The sequence below is a fragment of the Pollicipes pollicipes genome, unplaced genomic scaffold (assembly GCF_011947565.3).
Source record: "Pollicipes pollicipes isolate AB1234 unplaced genomic scaffold, Ppol_2.1 Scaffold_2555;HRSCAF=2994_pilon_pilon_pilon, whole genome shotgun sequence".
In the NCBI taxonomy this organism is placed as follows: Eukaryota; Metazoa; Arthropoda; class Thecostraca; order Pollicipedomorpha; family Pollicipedidae; genus Pollicipes; species Pollicipes pollicipes.
In genome coordinates, this window is record NW_023596136.1 from 5793758 (window position 1) to 5800515 (window position 6758).

Genomic DNA, 6758 nt, shown 5'->3' on the forward strand with positions numbered 1-6758 from the left:
CACACACACACACACACACACACACACACACACACACACACACCCACACACACACACACACACACCACACCCACACCCACACCCACACCCACACCCACACACACACACACGCACACACACACACACACACACACACGCACACACACACACGCCCAACACACACACACACACACACACACACACCACACACACACACATACACACACACACACACACACCACACAACACACACATACACACACACACATACACACACACACACACACACACGCACACACACACACCACACGCCACACACACACGCACACACACACACACGCACACACACACGCACACACACACACACACACACACACACACACCACAACACATACACACACACACACACACCACACACACACACACACACACACACACACACACACACACGCATACACGCACACACACACACACACACACACACCCACACCACACCACAACACACACACACACACACCACACACACACACACACACCACACACACACACACACACAAGCACGCACGAATGTATGGTGATACACGTTCCCGCGCGCTCGGACGGCGCAGAGCTCTGTGGACGCTGAGACCAAGACGGAGTACGGCGGAAACGGGCCGCGTCACCTCCGCGTAACGGGTCCGCGCGGACTAGCCGGGCCAGTGCGGGCGCAGGCTGCAAAAATGGGGACTGCCCGGCGCTCCCACCCAGCGATAGTGTCCGTTGTGGGCTTGTGCGAGGGGAGATTTCTTCGTGGAGTCCTGTTCAAACGAATGAGGGCTTGTGCGAGGGGAAATTTCTTCGTCGAGTCCTGTTCAAACGAATGACAGCACGGTTGACAGCCCCGACAAAGGAGTTTCGCACCAGGCGGTCGTGAGATCAATACTGATGAAACTGTTACGACCGTCAAATAAAAAGGCTCTGTAAATAAAAAGTTAGTGGCTAGAATCACAAAGTTCCGGTTCGTCACGAGAAAAACAGCAGCGAAGAACGAAACAGGCGTTGACAGTTTAGGCCGCTCGGGGAGTGTGGTCTCTGCGCACCTCGGGGATCGGGGTTCGTACTTGCCAGCAATGATCTTGTCAGCTTTTGAGCATGCGGCGTCCTTTCTTGATTGGAATGAAATAAAGCGTTTTCAATATTTCATTATGTTGTTTACTACAGCGTGGCCTCAAATTTTAGCGTAGATTAAACGCACGGTGACGTGGCCAAGAAATGATGGATAAGGTATGAATACGGATGACAGTTCACAGCTACTAGGGGATGAGCTATAAATTACAGCTTCTATCAACATAAGTTTAATGTCATCCATAGGCCGTGGAAGCATGAGAGAGGTGCGTGGGAGTCTAAAATCACAGCAAGCTTTTAGTGTTTGTCAGTAAAAAACCTTGTTCCTTTGGTTGCAATGCCAGCACTTTCTTGATAAAACATCTTCGGTAATGTCTTGTGGTACGATGAGTCCCTTTCAGACTGTCTCGTAAATAAGGCTGACACCGACCCTCTAAGCCCAGACAGATCTGTAGCGCCAGGAATGGCCTGCTGCCAGCCTGCCCTGTCACTGCGCCGCTGTCTGTTTACAACGCCGGCGGCGCTCGGACACTGTCATCACAATGACAGACTCAACACAAATCTCTGCGGCCGGAAGAGCTCGGAAAGAGTGGCACCGTCGGGGGAGAGCGGGCGAGCGGCGCGGCCGGGCCACATAACCTCGGGGCACTCGTGGATCTGGGTTAATGGGACCTGCGGTGTGGGAGTGGCGGTGACATCGGGGAGTTGCGGTGACACCTGTGGCGAATGGCATGACTGTTGCAGGCCCGTTGGCTTCTAGCCTTTCATTGCAGGCTGTCCCGTGCTTGGTGCTCAGTCCATTGTAGCATTAACTGGAGATAACAGCTGAGTGTCCGGAACAAAAGTGGCTCAACGGTCTCAGAAAATACGGAGTGGATGTAAAAAAAAACATTTGTGGCTGGTCACCGTACCTAACAATCTTTTTCCGATGCAAGGCAAGAATGAGCTGAACTGGATGGTGAGCAGCGCGGTAAAATGTTCCGTTGGAGGCTGAGCAGACAAACACAGCTGATGGACCGATTATCGCGTCATCTGCGTTGGCACCGCGCGCCATGTATCGCAAGTAGTATCGCATCGTATCGTAGTATCGTATCGTATCGTAGTATCGTAAGCAGAACTCAGAAGGAGAACCATGCTCAAAGTCAGCCCACAACCCAACCTTTTACCGCAGCGAGTAGCAAGCGCTGCAGTTTACAAACAGCTTCGTGTGTGTAGCTGAACCGGCCCCCTACGTAATCCCCCGTAGCTGAGCCCGCCCGGCCCACGCTCGCACGCGCCACCTCGGCAGCTGCTCGTCCGGGAGGCAGCGGCCGGGCCCGCCGGCGCCGGCGGCCCGATGCCGTCGCCCTGAAGAGCGAGCGGCGAGTGGAGCGCGTCTGGCCGGGCCCAGGCCATTTGGGCGGCGTCCTGTCATCCATTACGGAGAGGCCTGTCGCCGGCCGCGGACCGTGGCCGCCGCGAGCCGCCAACACAAGCGGGCCTCACCGACGCCCCGCCGGGCCGGTCGGCTGCGCCGGTCCGCCGGCCCGCCCACCCACCGCCCACCGCCCTCGCTGTCAGTCACTCAGACGCAGCCTTATACGCGCGCGTGTGTGTGCGCGCGTGTGTTGGGTGTATGTGTGTGGCTACATATGCATAGAGCGGCAGTGCGGTGAAAACTGGCACGCACTGCGTAATGCGGCTGATGTTTGATTACGCTAAAACGTCGGGCAAGCTTGTCGTGCGTGCGGTAAAAGAATTGCGACTGGCCTTTTTGATAACCATCGTCCCCAGCGGTAAACAGCCATGCTTGCCGGAACAGGCTACCGTCGGCGTTGCGGGGCCATCACTTCACCTGTAACGTCGTTGTCCTCCAGAGCTCCAGCAATAATACAGCGGGCAAATGCTGTGTGACGCCGCGCCTCTCCACAACGCGTGTTCGTCCGCCCGAGTCTCTGTAGCAGCCGAATATCCGTCCGGCCGTGTCTGGGGTGTCCGTCCGGCTGTGTTTGAGTGCACCCGGCCAGTAGCCGAGAGTCCATCCGACTGTGTCTGGAGTGTCCGTCCGGCTGTGTTTGGGTGCACCCGGGTCCGTCCGGTTGTGTTTGAGTGCACCCGGCCAGTAGCCGAGAGTCCGTCTGGCTGTGCCTGGAGTGTCCGTCCGACTGTGTTTGAGTGCACCCGGCCAGTAGCCGAGTGTCTGTCCGCCGCGTTTGGGCGTGCCCGGCCATTAGTCGAGTATCCGTCCGGCTGTGTCTGGAGTGACTGTCCGGCTGTGTCCTGAGGCTGGATCGCTGCCTCTGCAGAGCTCCAGTACTGACTGTGAGGTCTGCGGCCCACAGCGACACGCTGCGTTCTGACTGATCCTTCCAAATAAGGCCAACTGCGCCGCTAAACAGATTCCCGCTCGTCGATCCCGGTCGGGCCACCTGGACCGCCCGCCGACGGCGGGAGACCCGTGCAATATTAACGCACATGCAGCTGGGTTCGGGACCGCCACACCTGCACGTCCGGGTCAAAGCCCGAGTTCCGTGGCGCGTGCACCTGACTGTCGGACCAGAACACCTGCCCTATGGAGGACGGCACCTGCGCCTCTGGTCAAGTCCCCCCAGGGCCTTACACCGCACAAATGAAGCCCTGCGCGCAAAACTCAGTTCCCCGGACGTTATACCGTTAGCGTATTCCCGCTACATTCCGCGATAGTTTGCAATATAGCAGCACCAGCCGGACCGTATCTGTGGCCCTGCTGACGGGAGGTTCGATTTCATCCTCCCACGAAGTCGAGTCGAGTGAAGAAGCCCATGCAAAAACGGGCCAGAAGCAGGCGGCTGCCTCCATATCCGGCGGCTGGCGGTGCATCTCAGGCGCAGTGGAAGTCCTCCGAAGTGGGGCAGCTCAGCCCCCTCTGGTCTCACCAGGTCCTGTGCCGCTGGTACCCTGACCGTACCCCGCTAGTACCGCTGACCGCACCCCCCTAGTACCCCTGACCGCATCCCTCCGGTATCCCTGACCGCAACACGTATGACCAGGGGCGCCCTGATTGGTCGTGCCGCGGCCGAGCCGCAGCGTGCAGCCTTCCGCAGCACCAGGCAGCACCTCGGGCTGTCGGGTGCGGCTCCCACCGCCCGCAGTGAGCGGAGCGCCGCGCTCCCGCAGCACCAGGCGGCACCTCGGGCTGTCGGGTGTGGCTCCCACCGCCCGCAGTGAGCCGCGCTCCCGCAGCACCAGGCGGCACCTCGGGCTGTCGGGTGCGGCTCCCACCGCCCGCAGTGAGCCGCGCTCCCGCAGCACCAGGCGGCACCTCGGGCTGTCGGGTGCGGCTCCCACCGCCCGCAGTGAGCCGCGCTCCCGCAGCACCAGGCGGCACCTCGGGCTGTCGGGTGCGGCTCCCACCGCCCGCAGTGAGCCGCGCTCCCGCACAGTGCCGCGATGACGGCTCCCACGTGGTCCCGGGCCGGGCGGCGAGCCACTCTGGTCACGTAAGGCTCATGCAACGGGTCCCGACTGGGCGTGCCGCGTCACGCGGGGAAGGTTTCCGGTAGTGCCTGGCTGACGGATGTCCCGCTTTGGTCACGGAAGGCTCCTACAGGCGCCTATGGGTCTGGTTCGGTTAAACTATTGCGCTGTACTTTGGTCGGGAACGATCCCGAGATCGGTCGGGATGGCCGAAGGAGGGTTTATGTCTAAGCTGGGGAACGCTCATGCGATACATGCAGCGGGGTCTGGCATTTGCGTGCCGGAAGTCCCGTGCAGCATGTCCAGACGGACCTCAATGTTTGCGTCCGGGAGGCTCGTGCGATAGACTTCCACTAAGTCGCGTCGGCGGCCCGCTAAGTAGCGAATACGGGCGCCGATAACGTCCCGCCTGCAGCCGCTCAGCTGATTAATTTATGACCGCCCACCTGCTTAAGACGCTCATTAGGGGACTCTATTGCTCAAACAAGCCGGCCAGCGTGCGGCCGGGTCGCGACTCAGCCGGCGGCCAATTTGGCGACGTCGCACCGGCTGACCCGCGCGTCGGAGCCGACGGCGACGCGTCGGAGCCGTCCGACGACCGGCCGTCACCCGGCGGCGGCGTGACGCCTGCGTGCCAGCCGCGCCCGGCCAATGCAAACAGCTCGCCGTCGCGGCCGGGCCGCGCAGCGTCGCGTGTCGTTAGCGACGCGGCCGCGGCGGACCCGGCCACTCGCGCCGGCTTCCTTTTAGCCGGCCCGGCGGCGGCGGACATAAGTCAACACACAGCCGTGTTGTGAGCGACAACAGGGCCCGCTTGTCGACGAGGGGGCGGCCGGGCGAGGGATGAGCGATGAGAAGACCGCGAGACGCGACTGGAGACGAGTGTTGTGACGCTGATGAACGTCCCGGATGCCAGCACGTCGATTTACCCGTCGCCGACTCCGTCATCACGGCCCGCGAGACGGCGTTGGCGGCCGGCCTCGAACGGTGCCATTCGGGGCGTTATTGGAGGCGTTGACCTCGCTCAATTGGAGGAGAAATGCGGCGAGTTTGGACGTGTTCTGGGCCATGCATCAGGCCGTCAGTCGATTGATCGAGCAATCATTGCAGAACGAGATCAGTTCCGACGATCGGAGCGGTAGCTGTTCGAATTGCTTCCTAGAACCGACTTACGCTACTTCGCCGTCCTCGAAGTCGCGATAGCATTTTACTGCCGATGAGGTTTTCAGTGTCAGTATCGAACAAACAAACATTGCATTGAGCCAGTCTTTGGTAATGATAACATACTCTCAATACGGCGCTGAGTCATCTATTTCACACATTGCGCAACTTATCTTAAGCTTAGTGAATTGAACTTCAGAAACCCCCTAGCCGTTGCTAGATTCTGTGTAGAAAGATGCGCAGAATCGCCGTAAAGCAGTGCTGCCATACCCCGCTGTGCACCATCAGTTTGCCTCCCTTACGCCCCCGTCCAGATCGCCCACCGTCCTATTTCACCAGTCGATCATCGCCGTTCTGGCCTGCCATTTCAGCTGGCCGGCGTCCGTCGGTGACGTCAGGCGGAGCTTCTTCGAGCGGCGCCGTCGCACTCCGCCCCGTTCGAGTCATCCGATGACGCATCGGCAGCGACGCATCGGCAACGACGCATTAGAGACGGTGCATCGGCAGGGACGCATCGGGAACAAAACATCAGGCACGAAGCATCGGCAGCCGTGCATCGTCAGCGACACACAGGCGACGACGCATCGGCAGTGGTGATCAGCAGCGACGCACTGGCAACGACGCATTGGCGGCGGGATTACCGGCTGGGTCGGCATTAGGCAGCGGGCCCAATGACCTGTATTACTTGAGCGATTTTAAAACTGTTGCCCTGGCCTGCGGGTCAGAGAGCCAACACCCCGCCGTGTCCCCGGTCGACACCGGTCGGGACGGTCGACACCGGTCGGGACGGTCGGCCCGGGTCGGGACGGTCGGCGCCGGTCGGGACGGTCGACACCGGTCGGGACGGTCGGCCCGGGTCGGGACGGTCGGCGCCGGTCGGGACGGTCGGCCCCGGTCGGGACGGTCGGCGCCGGTCGGGACGGTCGGCCCCGGTCGGGACGGTCGGCGCCGGTCGGGTCGGTCGGCCCCGGTCGGGACGGTCGGCGCCGGTCGGGACGGTCGGCCCCGGTCGGGACGGTCGGCGCCGGTCGGGACGGTCGGCGCCGGTCGGGACGGTCGGTGCCGGTCGGGTCGGTCGG